This window comes from Triticum urartu, chromosome 5 (assembly GCF_003073215.2).
Source record: "Triticum urartu cultivar G1812 chromosome 5, Tu2.1, whole genome shotgun sequence".
Lineage (NCBI taxonomy): Eukaryota > Viridiplantae > Streptophyta > Magnoliopsida > Poales > Poaceae > Triticum > Triticum urartu.
The window spans coordinates 521504233-521521120 of NC_053026.1; positions in this window are offsets into that span (position 1 = coordinate 521504233).

The window sequence follows — 16888 nt, forward strand, 5'->3', positions numbered from 1 at the left end:
CCTTGCTGAAAACCGCTTATCATTTCCTTCTGCTCCTCGTTGGGTTCGACACTCTTACTTATCGAAAGGACTACGATAGATCCCCTATACTTGTGGGTCATCACTGCTACGGGCCAACCAGCTGTCCTCGCCCGCACAAAAGCGGGTCATGAGGCTTGTTAGGGCTGCCATCGTTCTCGGTTTTTCTTGACCGAGTTGTCTGGCAAGCCATTCGTCACGGACGCTGTGTTTGAAAGCTGCTAAGGCTTCGGCGCCCGGACAGTCGACTATTTGGTTCTTCTTGGTGAGGAACCTGTTCCAAAGCTTTCAGGAGGACTGTTGGATTATGTGACTTAAATCATCTGCATCTGGAGGTCGGACATAAGTCCCTTGAAAATTGGCCCGGAAAGTGTCCTTGAGCTCCTCCCAACTTCCAATTGAGTTTTTGGGAAGGCTTTTCAGCCAGTGCCTAGCTGGCCCTTTGAGCTTGAGGGGCAAGTATTTAATGGCATGGAGATCGTCTCCACGAGCCATATGGATGTGGAGGATGAAGTCCTCTATCCAGACTCTAGGGTCTGTGGTTCCATCGTACGCCTCTATGTTCACCGGTTTGAATCCCTCTGGGAATTCATGATCCAGCACCTCATCAGTGAAACATAAGGGGTGTGCCGTGTGCGGCACACCTGTATTGGGATGCGCCATGGTGTTCGAACGATTGTAGTATTCGATGTTGATTGTGTACCGTAGCGCGCTTCCTAGATCCCTAGATCGATCTGGTCGCACCGGATTTTTGACGCAAGTTCTCACGTAGATCGTGTGTTGACTTATGCGTGACTTTGTTAGCCGCTCTATCGCGTTCACAGGGTGGTGGATCCGGTCGGTTGGCCGTATCACTTTTCGGCTGTATGGGCTCTAAGGCCTCATCGTCGAATTCCGGTAATAGCTTGCACTTTCGGTAGCTTTTTGGCTGGTAACTTCTATCATACTTTGTTACTTTGTTCCACTTGCTGTTGAGCGTATCTTGTGCGACCTTGAGCCTTTGCTTCTGTTTCTTCAGGCTTCTCGCTGTGGCAGTAAGCCTTCTGCGGAGGTTCTCTTGCTCCAAGTGTGTTTCTGGGATGATGGGTGCATCTTCGTCCGGACTGCTTTCTTCCCTAGACGGGGATTGATGAGGCTTATCTTTGGCATCATCGTGTTCGGATGTCGGATCCGCACTATGTTTGTAGTTTGCATCTTGATCGTTTTCTGCCACCGGGGTGGTGCAGTTGTCGTCTCTTCCAGAGTCGCGTGGACTATTATTACCGATGTTCTTGCTATGGTGGGGCTTAGGGCGGCGCCACTGACGTCGGCGCTTGGGTTGCTTCTTGGAGGGGTCATCCTCCGTCTTCTCATTGCCATTGGCTTCTTTGGGGGTGTCCACCATGTATACATCATGTGATGAAGTAGCAGTCCAGCGCCATGTGGGCGGTGGTTCCGATTCATCTCCTGCATCGTCGTCCATACCGTCGATGTCTTCGGAGTCGAAGTCGAGCATGTCGGTTAAGTCATCGACAGTGGCTACTAAGTGGGTGGTGGGTGGGCAGCGAATTTCCTCGTCGCCCGCATCCCATTCTAGCCAGACATAGTTCGGCCAAGGTTCTCCTGACACGGAGAGAGACCTTAATGAATTTAGCACATCCCCGAAGGGTGAGTGCTGAAAGATGTCCGCGGAGGTGAACTCCATGATCGGTGCCCAGTCGGACTCGACGGGCACGGATATGAGCGGCTCGGAGTCCGTGGCCGTGGATGAATCCAGTGGTTAGACGACACGGCTCTCGTAAGGGGTAAAGTCAGTATCCGGCTCTATCGCCACTAAGAGTGCGGTCTCCATGGCGGGGTCCATCCCTCCGCTCTCGGATGGCGCGACCTGCTCCGGATTGATGGACGGAGTAGCTGCGGATGCGATCTCCCGAATACTGTCTGACGGCAGAGTTACGTCTTGCTCGTCAAGACTGTATGGCGCATCCGACATGGGCTCGAGTCGGTCGAAGATCAAGTCTCCGCGGATGTCGGCCGTGTATTTCAAGTTTCCAAATCTGACCTGATGGCCAGGGACGTAGCTCTCAATCTGCTCCAGATGGCCAAGCAAATTGGCCCGCAGTGCAAAGTCGCCGAATATGAAGATCTGTCCGGGGAGGAAAGCCTCACCCTGGACCGCATCGCTAGCGATGATCGAAGGAGCCATCAAGCCTTATGGTGACGACACAATGGAACTCTCGATGAAAGCACCAATGTCGGTGTCAAAACCGGCGGATCTCGGGTAGGGGGTCCCGAACTGTGCGTCTAAGGCGGATGGTAACAGGAAGCAGGGGACATGATGTTTTACCCAGGTTCGGGCCCTCTTGATAGAGGTAAAACCCTACGTCCTGCTTGATTGTTCTTGATGATATGAGTATAACAAGAGTAGATCTACCACGAGATCAGAGAGGCTAAACCCTAGAAGCTAGCCTATGGCATGATTGTCTGTTGTCCTACGGACTAAAACCCTCCGGTTTATATAGACACCGGAGGGGGCTAGGGTTACACCAGGTCAGTTACAAGGGAGGAGATATACATATCCGTATTGCCTAGCTTGCCTTCCACGCCAAGTAGAGTCCCATCCAGACAACGAGACGATGTCTTCAATCTTGTATCTTCATAGTCCAACAGTCCTGCCAAAGGATATAATCCGGCTGTCCGAAGACCCCCTAATCCAGGACTCCCTCAGCTTGCCGATCATCGGGCAAATCAACCAAAGTCCACACTTTGTTCTCATACATGGATCTCATCTCAGATTTCATGGCCTCAAGCCATTTTGCAGAATCTGGGCTCATCATCGCTTCCTCATAGTTCGTAGGTTCGTCATGGTCAAGTAACATGACCTCCAGAACAGGATTACCATAACACTTCGGTGCGGATCTTACTCTGGTTGACCTACGAGGTTCGGTAGTAACTTGATCAGAAGTTTCACGATCATCATCATTAGCTTCCTCACTAATTGGTGTAGGAATCACTGGAACTGATTTCTGTGGTGAACTACTTTCCAATAAGGGAGAAGGTACAGTTACCTCATCAAGTTCTACTTTCCTCCCACTCACTTCTTTCGAGAGAAACTCCTTCTCTAGAAATGATACATTCTTAGCAACAAATATCTTGCCTTCGGATCTGTGATAGAAGGTGTACCCAACAGTCTCCTTTGGGTATCCTATGAAGACACATTTCTCCGATTTGGATTCGAGCTTATCAGGTTGAAGCTTTTTCACATAAGCATCGCAGCCCCAAACTTTAAGAAATGACAACTTGGGTTTCTTGCCAAACCACAGTTCATATGGTGGCATCTCAACGGATTTCAATGGTGCCCTATTTAATGTGAATGCAGCCATCTCTAAAGAATAACCCCAAAACGATAGTGGTAAATTAGTGTGAATGCAGCAGTCTCTAAAGAATAACCCCAAAACGATAGTGGTAAATTAGTAAGAGACATCATAGATCGCACCATATCTAATAAAGTGCGGTTATGACGTTCGGACACACCATTACGCTGTGGTGTTCCAGGTGGCGTGAGTTGCGAAACTATTCCACATTGTTTCAAATGAAGACCAAACTCATAACTCAAATATTCTCCTCCGCGATCAGATCGTAGAAACTTTATTTTCTTGTTATGATGATTTTGCACTTCACTCTGAAATTCTTTAAACAAGTCTGTTGCTTGCTCCATTGTTCCAGAGAACGGAGTTTTAGTCATCTTGCCCATGAGGCATGGTTCGCAAGCATCAAGTGATTCATAATCAAGTGATTCCAAAAGCCCATTAGCATGGAGTTTCATCATGCGCTTTACACCAATATGACCTAAACAACAGTGCCACAAATAAGTTGCACTATCATTATTAAACTTATATCTTTTGGATTCAATATTATGAATATGTGTATCACTACTATCGAGATTCAATAAAAATAGACCACTCATCAAGGGTGCATGACCATTAAATATATTACTCATATAAATAGAACAACCATTATTCTCTAATTTAAATGAATAACTGTCTTGCATCAAACAAGATCCAGATATAACGTGCATGCTCAACGCTAGCACCAAATGACAATTATTCAGGTCTAAAACTAATCCCGAAGGTAGATGTAGAGGTAGCGCGCCGACCGCGATCACAACGACTTTGGAACCATTTCCCACGTGCATCGTCACCTCGTCCTTAGCCAATCTTCGCTTAATCCGTAGCCCCTGTTTCGAGTTGCAAATATTAGAAACAGAACCAGTATCAAATACCCAGGCGCTACTTCGAGCATTTGTAAGGTACACATCAATAACATGTATATCAAATATACCTTTCACTTTGCCATCCTTCTTATCCGCCGAATACTTGGGGCAATTCCGCTTCCAGTGACCAGTACCTTTGCAGTAGAAGCACTCAGTCTTGGGCTTAGGTCCAGACTTGGGCTTCTTCACTTGAGCAGCAACTAACTTGTCGTTCTTCTTGAAGTTCCCCTTCTTACCTTTGCCCTTTTTCTTGAAACTAGTGGTCTTGTTGACCATCAACACTTGATGCTCCTTCTTGATTTATACCTTCGCAGCCTTTAGCGTTGCGAAGAGCTCAGGAATTGTCTTATCCATCCCTTGCATATTATAGTTCATCATGAAGCTTTTGTAGCTTGGTGGCAGTGATTGAAGAACTCTGTCAATGACACTATCATCAGGAAGATTAACTCCCAGTTGAGTCAAGTGGTTGTGGTACCCAGACATTCTGAGTATATGTTCATTGGCAGAACTATTCTCCTCCATCTTGCAGCTATAGAACTTATTGGAGACTTCATATCTCTCAATCCTGGCATTTGCTTGAAATATTAACTTCAACTCCTGGAACATCTCATATGCTCCATGACATTCAAAACGTTGTTGGAGTCTCGGTTCTAAGCCGTAAAGCATGGCACACTGAACTATCGAGTAGTCATCAGCTTTACTCTGCTAGACGTTTTTAACATCACCAGCAGCATCTAAAGTAGGCCTAGCACCTAGCGGTGCTTCCAGGATGTAATTCTTCTATGTAGCAATGAGGATAATCCTCAAGTTACGGACTCAGTCCGTGTAATTGCTACCATCATCTTTCAACTTAGCTTTCTCTAGGAACGCATTAAAATTCAAAGGAACGGTAGCACGGGCCATTTATCTACAACAACATAGACATGCAAAGTACTATCAGGTACTAAGTTCATGACAAATTAAAGTTCAATTAATCATATTACTTAAGAACTCCTCTAGTCATCCAAGTGATCACGTGATCCATATCAACTAAACCATGTCCGATCATCACGTGAGATGGAGTAGTTTTCAATGGTGAACATCACTATATATGTTGATCATATCTACTATATGATTCACGCTCGACCTTTCGGTCTCAGTGTTTCGAGGCCATATCTTCATATGCTACGCTCGTCAAGTTTAACCCGGGTATTCTCCTTGTGCAAAACTGGCTTGCACCCGTTGTATATGAACGTAGAGCTTATCACACCCGATCATCACGTGGTGTCTCGGCACGATGAACTGTAGAAACGGTGCATACTCAGGGAGAACACTTTATACCTTGAAATTTAGTGAGAGATCATCTTATAATGCTACCGCCGTACTAAGCAAAATAAGATGCATAAAGGATAAACATCACATGCAATAAATATAAGTGATATGATATGGCCATCATCATGTTGGGGAACGTAGTAATTTCAAAAAAAATCCTACGCACATGCAAGATCAGGGTGATGTATAGCAATGATTGGGAAGAGTATCGTCCACATACCCTCGTAGACCGTAAGCGGAAGCATTATGAGAATGCGGTTGATGTAGTCGAACGTCTTCACGATACGACCGATCTAAGTACCGAACACACGACACCTCTGAGTTCAGCACACGTTCAGCTCGATGACGTCCCACGAACTCCGATCTAGCAGAGCGTCATGGGAGAGTTCCGTTAGCACAACGGCGTGTTGACGGTGATGATGTTGCTACCGACGCAGGGCTTTGCCTAAGCACCACTACGATATGATCGAGGTGGATTATGGTGGAGGGGGCACCGCACATGGCTAGGGGATCAATGATCAACTTGTGTGTCTAGAGGTGCCCCCTGCCCCTGTATATAAAGGAGCAAGGGGGAGGCCGGCCGACCCTCTATGGCGCGCCAGGAGGAGGAGTCCTCCTCCTAGTAGGAGTAGGACTCCCCTCTTTCCTACTCCTACTAGGAGGGGGAAAGGAAGGGGGACAGGGAGAAGGAAAGGGGGGTGCCCCCCCCCTCCTAGTCCAATTCGGACCAGAGGGGGAGGGGCACGCGGCCTGCCCTAGGCCAGCCCTCTATCTCTCCACTAAGGCCCATAAGGTCCATTATTTCTCCCGGGGGGTTCCGGTAACCCTCCGGCACTCCGGTTTTCTCCGAAATCACCCGGAACACTTCCGGTGTCCGAATATAGTCGTCCAATATATCAATCTTTATGTCTCGACCATTTCGAGACTCCTCGTCATGTCCGTGATCATATCGGGGACTCCAAACAACCTTCGGTACATCAAAACACAAAAACTCATAATACCGATCATCAACGAACTTTAAGCTTGCGGACCCTACGGGTTCGAGAACTATGTAGACATGACCGAAACACGTCTCCGGTCAATAACCAATAGCGGAACCTGGATATTCATATTGGCTCCCACATATTCTACGAAGATCTTTATCGGTCAAACTGCATAACAGCGTACGTTGTTCCCTTTGTCATCGGTATGTTACTTGCCCGAGATTCGATCATCGGTATCTCAATACCTAGTTCAATCTCGTTACCGGCAAGTCGCTTTACTCGTTCTGTAATGCATCATACCGCAACTAACTCATTAGTTACAATGCTTGCAAGGCTTATAGTGATGTGCATTACCGAGTGGGCCCAGAGATACCTCTCCGACAATCGGAGTGACAAATCCTAATCTTGATCTATGTCAACTCAACAAGTACCATCGGAGACACCTGTAGAGCACCTTTATAATCACCCAGTTACGTTGTGACGTTTGGTAGCACACAAAGTGTTCCTCCGGTAATCGGGAGTTACATAATCTCATAGTCATAGGAACATGTATAAGTCATGAAGAAAGCAATAGCAGTAAACTAAAATGATCAAGTGCTAAGCTGACGAAATGGGTCAAGTCAATCACATCATTCTCCTAATGATGTGATCTCATTTATCAAATGACAACTCATGTCTATGGTTAGGAAACATAGCCATCTTTGATCAACGAGCTAGTCAAGTAGAGGCATACTAGTGACAATCTGTTTGGCTATGTATTCACACATGTATCATGTTTCCGGTTAATACAATTCTAGCATGAATAATAAACATTTATCATGATATGAGGAAATATATAATAACTTTATTATTGCCTCTAGGGCATATTTCCTTCAGTCTCCCACTTGCACTAGAGTCAATAATCTAGATTACGTAGTAATGATTCTGACACCCATGGAGAGAGGCTTAATCTACGGGTCTACAACATTCAGATCCGTATGTGTGACAGCCTGGTTTTTGCCCTCTCTTATTTGTTTGAGTTTTCGATTGAATCTTTTTTTGAAACATGGAGTTTTTGAATCTTTTCATTTGGACCTAAACACTTGGGCATCCTTGGCCTTCACCCAAGTGTTTATTTCACTCCCAAACCATCCTTTCACTTCTGATCCACCACAAAATAATCTTTGGAATATTTTTCTTAAATGAAAAATATTCATTTTCTCTCTAAAATCCTAAGCCAAATCTATTTGCTCCAAAGCAACCCTAATTTTTATGGATCAAAAAATTCTAAGAAAATTCAGAAATATTCTAGGGACCCTAGGGAACCTCCCTAAGAAAAAATATTTCATCACTTTTTGGAATATTTTTGCTACAAAAAATCTTTTTTGTTCTGGACAGAAATGGTGGTTTCTACAGCAACTACCATTTTACTTGCTCCATTTGACCTGATCTTTCTTGTGCTTATTTACCTTAGTAACTCTAAGCTAGCCTCCAAAGCACAGCTTCAAACTCCCAGCCAGTTGACCACAGTAACATCACAAAGTTACTGTCCAGAAACTTACCAAACTTGTAAATTTTTCTCTACTGCACCTGGATCCAAACCAAACCGTGGTAAACTTCAAAACCACCGTGAACAACATGCCAGACATGATTTTTGGACGAAGGCTGGCCTGAGGAGAGAGTTCGCGCGGTGACCACGCGTGTCCACGATGCCAGGCATGCGTGTCGACGCGCTCTGGGAGCCATCGAGCGCTCTGTTCGCGCGTGCTCGCTTCCCCCGTGTGCCAAACCTTGCCAAAGCTCGCCACCATCATCATCTCGACACCCTTAACTCTGCCCTGGCACTCGCTGACGCCGGAGCTCGCCGCAGCAAGCACGGGCAAGGTCCGGCCAACCCAACAGTGCGGAGCGCACTGTGCTCATCGTCACCCCCTTGATCACGTGCTCGTCTCCGCTCGCCCACCGTGGCCGCGTGACCTTCGTCGCCTTCTCCCCCTCTCACTGACGCCGCTCGTCACCGGGCGCCGTGGACAGGTGTCCACCGGCGGAGCCCGAAGCACCCTCGCCGCTCGCCTATATATAGAGCCCCTCCCCAACCTCCCGAGCATCCTCCATCACTCACACACACTCCACGGTCGAGTAGGAAGCCGTAGCTCGGCCGGGCAGGCCTCGGGCCGCCGTCCCTGAGCTCGAGCTCGTCGGCGATCCCCTCTGGTCGCCACGGCAGCTCCAGCCCCTCCCAGGCCTGGGCGACCCCTCCAGGGCCTCCGCCTCTCCCCGGTGAGGCCGTCCCGCCCGCTTGGAGCCTCTGGAGTGGCCCCTGCTCGCCGTCTTATTCAACTCCGGCGACCCCCTCGTTCTGCCTCCGCTCGCGAGAAAGATTCTGATGCCGTCCGACCACCCCTGGCCATGCTACGGGTACGGGCAGGTGCGCCTCGACCTCCTCTTGCCACCCCTCCCTCTCATTTTGGCCAAAGAGCCCTCGTCGCCGGCGAGAGCTCCGGCGAAGCCGCGGGCATCTCTATTTCTCTCTCCCTCTTCCCCCACCTGACTAGTACGCGCGTGAAGCGGTACAAGTGGTGGCGCCCCTGGGCTTTACGCCTTCGACGTCACACCCCCCCCCCCCAGTCTTTTTCTTTTATTCAAATTCATTTGAATTTATAGAACACTTCAAACCGTTATAACTTTTTAGACATAAGTCCAAATGAATTGATTCTTTTTGCATTATGTTCTTTGAAAGAAAATCTAACAGCTCACCAAACATGAGATTTTTCTGAGCTGTTTAGAATTTCTGGTGAATTTCAGAAGTGTTCTTGATATTTTCTTTTTGTGTTTAAAATTAGTTTCAGAAGGTGAGGCTTGTCTTGAGGATCACCAGGAGGCTTGTGAACCTCATCTGCACTAAGGCAAGCCACAACAACATTTTTATGATGCCATTTCAATATTTGTGATTTTCTCACTTGAATGAAATGATTAATCCATGCATTTAAATGATTATTGAGTGATTTGCATTATGTTAAATGTTGGATAGTTGTTATGCCTGATTTACAGAATAGTTGAAACTAGTTTAGTGGATAAAGCAAGTTAAGATTTATTTGAGGTGATGTTAGAAATAATTTTGTTATGCATGGTAGTTATTTTAGCTATATTGTTGCCTTCCTGAAATTGATAAAAATTTGTTAGAAGATATTCTGTTAAATATTCTGTTAGATCATATTACTTGTTTTACAGAAAGTTTGAACTTAATAAAGAAAGTAAGAATTGTTGATAGTAAAATATTTTGTTATGCATATGAAAAAGTTATCGGAGTTGTTTTCTTGCGTAAGAAATTAATGAAACTTGTTGCAAAATATTTTGGTTCAGTTGTGAGTCATTTTGAGCAAGTAGAGTAATGTGAGTTGTTGACGGTTATGCTTGGTGTAAAGATGACATCGGTCATTTTTTATGATGCATGTGTTGTTTTGCATTTCATGGCATGCTATGACACCGGTCATTGTTAGTTTAAAGTTGAAACTGAAAATAACTCAACTTGAATACACCGTTGACTGGGTCATGGTGCCACTGAATCGAGTTCTTTCCAGTGCAACCACATTTGCCTTTATGGGGGGCCTTGATTCGGTCCATTGACACGGCCTCTGGTCGGTGCCTCCATCTAGGGAAGGTTATGTCATGTTTGCCCTGGCCCGGCAAGCAGACATAATCTTGTGTGCTTGTTGATGAGATTATGGTACCGAGTCCCCGAGTGGGAGTGTCCCCGAGTGGGAGTTTGACCACGACGGTGGTCGGGGTGTCTTTGGTAGACACGGTGCCACTCAAGACCAGCCCGTTGGGGATTTGGGTCGGAGTGGCCGGGAGAGTGTTGTGGCAATGGAGGGGTTTCGTCGGAATGTCGTTGGTCCACCCAAATGGGAGTGCGAGGCCATGGGTTCCGTGGTGTGGGTACAGTGTGCTACCTCTGTAGAGTGTATAATCTATCGATAGCCGCGTCCACGGTTACGGACACCTCGTAGTAGGTCCCACCATGAGTCAACGAATAATAAAAATTGCACACTAAGCTGTAAAACTTTGCATTGTCGTGGATGGTAGAAAGGCCATCGAGGAATTTGGGACCATATATTGGTCGTGGTTGTGATCGCCGTAAGGATCACGAGTCATGTTGTTAAAGACCACGTTGGTGGTGTGTTTGTGATCTGAGGATGATCATGGTTGGTAAGTTGTCCCAAGGGACGTTCAAGCATGATCACAGCATGTTGACATATAGTGTTGCATTTTAATTGGTTAAATATCATGATATTGTTTGTCATTATGATTATGCTTGTTGTGAGCTTGCAAGTACATTCAATGTACTGACCTGGCGTGTCATGCCAGATTTCAGGAAAGTCTCGTTGGAAAGGAGCGTTGTTCGAGTCTAGATCGTGTCCACATCGGTGTCCTTGTGATATGGAGCTTCCGCTACGACGTTATTCCGCTGCCACATAGTTGTTCGGATCGAGGCCCCCTTTATGTTCACTAAATAATGTACATATTGTTTAGCCGCACCGAGTGTGCCGCTTGGCCTTGACCGCTCTTGTAATATGAACTCTGTTCCGCTATCATCAATAAAGCGGTTGTTTTCTGTACCAATATGTTGTGTGTTGCCAGAAGACACGGTCTCTGGGCTGGCAATGCAAGGTAAACCGGTCACTCTGAGCCGGGGTGCCACAACGATTGGTATCAGAGCCGCGCTGACTGTAGGCCACGTTAGACTACGATGTGTTAACTGGACGCTAGGCGCGAGTAAATTTGAGTGTCGGTAGCAGTCTTAACTGGTCGTTGCATTCTAGTCATTTGATTATTATTGTTATGCTAACCTGCTAATGGTTGTGAGTGTAGATGGCTCTGGTGCCGTATCCGTGCCAGTTGCAGCTGATGCCGTACACGTCACCGCACCTTCTCCGCAATGTGTGGCGTCGGATGTACCCTCATGGAGACGAACCCGTCTACCGTGTGTACCGGGAGCGTCTAGCAGACTCAGTGTCGGTGTCAAAACCGGCGGATCTCGGGTAGGGGGTCCTGAACTGTGCGTCTAAGGCGGATGGTAATAGGAGGCAGGGGACACGATGTTTTACCCAGGTTCGGGCCCTCTTGATGGAGGTAAAACCCTATGTCCTGCTTGATTATTCTTGATAATATCAGTAGTACAAGAGTTGATCTACCACGAGATCAGAGAGGCTAAACCCTAGAAGCTAGCCTATGGTATGATTGTATGTTGTCCTATAGACTAAAACCCTCCGGTTTATATAGGCACCGGAGGGGGCTAGGGTTACACAGAGTCGATTACAAGGAAGGAGATCTACATATACGTAGTGCCAAGCTTGCCTTCCACGCCAAGGAGAGTCCCATCCGGACACGGGACGAACTCTTCAATCTTGTATCTTCATAGTCCAACAGTCCGGCCAAAGGATATAATCCGGCTGTCCGGATACCCCCTAATCCAGGACTCCCTCAGTAGCCCCTGAACCAGGCTTCAATGACGATGAGTCTGACACATAGATTGTCTTCGGCATTGCAAGGCGGGTTCCTCCTTCGAATACTTCATAGAAGATCTTGAACATGAGGATCGTGTTCGGCTCTGCAAAATAAGTTCCACATACCACCGTGGAGGGAATAATATTTACACAAATCTAGTCTGCTGACGTACCCCGTAGTGTGACATCACACCACAGTCGGGTCTTTATTCGAATCGTTTTTCATAACCTATCTCAGCGTGTTCCGCGAGGCGGTTTCCTTGGCATGTCTTGTCCAAGCAGAGATCGTGTCCCCTTATTACGGGATCCCCATTAATACGGATGTGGGTAACCCAGCCGCGCCTATTAGTAGGACTCCTAAAACTTAGGCAAGTCCCAAATGGCCACGAGGAGGACGCTTGATATTCACCCTCTTTATAAAGGGGACAAGGCCTTTTCCTCTCGATCTTAATCGAATCCGCCTCTCGCATCGAGTTCCAACACCTGAAGCTCAGGTTTAGGCACTTCAGACCTTCAACTATGTCCGGATCCAACCTTCAAGGTCGGTGGATGCCTTCCTCCGTCACAGAGGAGGACATCAAGAAGTTGAGAGAGGCCAGATATCTGACCGCTGAAATTTCGCATCGGCTGCCTGCCCGAGGGTAGGTCGTCCCTACTCCCGAACCCAACGAGAGCGTCGTGTTTGTCTCCCACTTCCTCCGAGGACTAGGCCTCGCTCTGGATCCCTTTGTTAGGGGTCTTATGTTCTATTACGGGCTAGATTTTCACGATCTGGCCCCGGATTCCCTTCTTCACATCTCGACATTTATTGTCGTATGTGAGGCCTTCCTCCGCATTACCCCTCACTTCGGCATGTGGCTCAAGACCTTCGATGTGAAGCCGAAGATGATCGAGGGGCAGCACGCAGCGTGCGGAGGCGCTTCAATAAGCAAAATTGCTGACGCTCCATGGCCTGAGGGTTACTTCCCAGAGGTGTCCGGATTGTGGCAGCGAGAGTGGTTCTACATCACAGCTCCCCGAAGTGCCAAGTGGGTAGCTGCCCCCGCCTTCCGCTCAGGCCCCCCACCATAACTGATGTCATGGATCAGCAGGGGGCTGAGCTGGGGTCCAGCCAAGGATGTGCCAATACTGCAAAGCCGTATCCAAGATCTCCTCAAGAGAGATATCAGTCTGGTTATGGTAGTGCAAGTTATGCTAGTCTGTCAAGTCCAGCCTTGCAAACGCCGGCCCCTTCGCATGTGGGAATTCAACCCGGAAGGACCGCGAGCTATCCAACATTTCCTCAGCATGACGCACGAAGAGATGTACAAATTGTTCTTCGGACCACAAATAATGTGTCCGGACATCACTGAGGATGCAGGTCTGAGCTGCAATCGCTCGGATACCCAAGTAAGTAGCCCCGCATCCGAACACACTTTCAGTTTTATTTATAGCAACGTTGCCCTAAAAAAGAAAAACCGCTGTTGGTCCAGGATTGGATAGCGAAGGCAAAGTTGATCAGGTGTCCGCCCCCCCTCCCTGAGACCTCACCAAATCCCGTGTAACCATGATGCTGGAGATCGTGCCTTATCAAGCACCCTTGGGAGAAGATAAAGGGTGGAACAAGGAGGTTAACGCCTCCGCGAAGGAGGTTAGCCGGGGAGGAGGGACTGAGACTTCCTCTTCCCAGGGAAGGAAGAGGACCGCCTCCGAGGACCCGGAGACAATGGTCTCCAAACGGGGGAAGAAATCTTCGCCGGAGGGTCCTGCCTCGGGGGCTACCCTGGCCGCACTATGCCCTCAAGGGGATCAGCCCTCCACCGAGCTGTAAGTAAAAGGGTACTTAAAATGAAAATATCTCGCTTTACTTCTGAGGAAAATAACCGAAGCATTTATCTTGCAGTTTGAATCTTAGCCCTTCTCAGCAGAGCTCGTCTTCAGGGGATCTTCTTCCAGAGATGATGGAGAGCGAAATGCCTCCCCCTGCCACACCGCCTCACGAGGCGGGCGACCCCGAGGTGTCTTTGTGGAGGGTTTCTCCTGATCCGTCAAGGCCAGAAGGTAATCCTATGGCCACCCAAAGTCCTCAGTATCCGGCTCTTTAAGAGAGCAATCAAAAGAGTCCGACACCGTCTGGTGTGCGGTTGGACGTACTGAGGGATCTGCTAGAGCAAGCGGCTATCTCAGAAGAGCACCGTACGTTGATGGGTACGGTGATTGAAAGGATTTCGTCTGCCGAAAGCGGGTTGCATGAAGCCTTTATGAGTCTACTAACGGGTTTTGAGGTACGTGAAATGATGTACATTTTTGACAGTACCGCACATTTTTAGATGTGCCCCGTGTAGATGGTAGCCCCTGAGACTCTGGTTGTCGTCGAAAACGGCGGCAAACAGAGGATCATAGTCCCAGGTAATAACCAGACCGCCTGTATGCGCAGGTGGTTGAAGCTCCGGTGGCTAGCCGGACTGATGGGTTTGCCGCACTAAAGCGGCAGCTAGATGCGGCAGATGCCGACATCGTGCTTGTCAACAAGCGTCTTGACGAGGCACAGGGTAGGTGATTTTTTTGGTGATTGTCACGTAATAAGAGCAGCATGATGTCAGTATCTTTAATATGTTGTGACTGCAGATGGATCTGCCATTGTGGAGACCCTTCGAGCGGAGCTTGCCCGAGCCAAGGAGCAAGCCACGAGTAGCAATGCGACCGCTTTAAAGGCAGCCGGAGAGTTAAGGGCCAAACAGGCCGCGCATTGCAAGAGCAAGGAAAAAAATAGCCAAGATGGCTGTAGAGTTAAAAGATGCTGCTGACCGTTACCAGCTTCTTGAAGAAGAATACCAGGCGTAAGGCGACGGACCTGGAAAAGGCCCGGGTGGCTGCCAAGGAAGCCCGCTCCCAAATTAGAGCGACGAAGGAGGAGCTGCATCAAGCTGCGGATATTGTATCCGGGAAGCCCTTCTTGTTGTGGACTAAGTTCGGGGATCCGAAGTATGCACCTCTGGACCGGCTATGGAGTTCTGCGGACGCCTACGTGGATTTGGCTGCAAGTGCTGCTGATGCGGCCGGGTACTTCAAGGATCGGAAAGATCACAAAGTGGAAAAACTGTTTTGGTCACAGTTTCATGCTCCAGCCCGTCCGCTGTTGTTGAATGAGAAAATGGCCGAGTGGGCCGAGCTCCATAGATTATCCGAACTTTCCATGAGGTCCGTTGTGGATCATCTGTGGCCGAGAGGGCCAAGGCCGAATAGCTACTTTAGCTTAGTGCAACAATTCCTTGGTGTTGTGCCACACATCGATGCTGTAAAGAGGTCGGCGTGCATAGAAGGCTCGCGGATGGCCCTTGCCCGTGTCAAAACATACTGGGCGGAGATGGATGCCACCACTATTGTGGCACAGGGTTCGGCCATAGGCCGAGTGGCTGCCGAGCACTACTTTGAAGAAGTTCTTGAAGGCGCTCGTTCGATAGAGGCTCAGTGCTCGAAGAATATTATGTTTGAGTGACATGTATTCCCATTGTAAAAACAATGTTTTATTGAGTTTATCATGGCTGTATTTATACTTTTGCCCGAAAGTACTATGATGCCTCCTGTGCGGCCGTTTATGTATATATGTATATCACCTGAAAGATGGCAGTCGTCGGCTTCAGCCCCCACGCATATAATGCGGGGGTGTTCGCAGAAGACGCATGTTCACACTTGATCCAACGTCTTGGTCCATTAAGGAGGTGATAGCGCAGCGAACTAGGCAATCGGACTATAATGCTTTAACACTTTCACTTAGCCAGAGGAGTTTGACAGTGGGGCTACTATATAGCCCCTGGTGGCTCCGCACTCATCCGAATTCGGGGTGCGTACATGCCTGGCCGAGAAACGGCCCTTCGTTAAGGCGGAGGAATCCCGAAGATTCCGCTAGGTCATCGAGTGGTTGACCAGTCTCACGCTATATCATGATAGTCAGTTTTCGGCTTTCTCTACTGAGGTGCTCGTCCGGATGAACCAGGGCACAATCGCAGTAGTTCTCCTGGTGCCACCTTAGCCGATAGAGCGGAACATAAGGCAGCAAAACACATGAGCCGGGCAAACCCAACATTTGACCAAAGACATGATTCGGAGCTGATGCATATAAGGCCAAACTCGCGACGCCGAACACTCCCTAAGGTATTCGGTCTTTATGATGTAAACCGAGCTTAAGCAGTGCCCTTTGTAATAAGCTCCTGGTGTCCAGGTACGTGCAATATTCTGACGTGGCCACATGCCAATACGTCAGCATCCTTCTCAATTGTACTGAGAATTCGGGGGATGTGTATCAACAAGAGACAGTAAAAAAGGTTTACGCAGGGTCTTAATCTAAAAAGAATCCTTGGAACGGGTCCCTGCTGCACGTCTGCGCCTGTGTCTCCGTTGTGCCGTATCCTGGACGGGTGTAGCACGATGGTCATCTGTAAAAGAGAGGGACTTAGTTGAAAAGTTGTCGTGCAAAAAGGTAGGTTATACTAAATAAACCATGTACAGTTCAAGATGAGTAGAGTTGAGCCTAATTGCCACTTATTTGCGCGCATTGAGCCCCTTGTATTGTAATAGGGGTATAGCCATCAAACCTGTATCGATTACATATAGCTGCGCCGGACTCGTCCAACCGCGTCCGTGGTCTTAACAACCTGTCACATGCTTTAGTTGGTGAGGCCGTTTAGTGTGCGGCTGCCAAGGTAGCCGCACGGTCTTCCGCGCGCAAGGAGCGCTCAATATTTCCATTTACTGTAATGATGCCGCGTGGACCGGGCATCTTAAGCATGAGAGAAGCGTAATGAGGTATTGCGTTAAAGTGAGCGAAAGCTTCGCATCCGAGTAGTGCTTGATAGCCA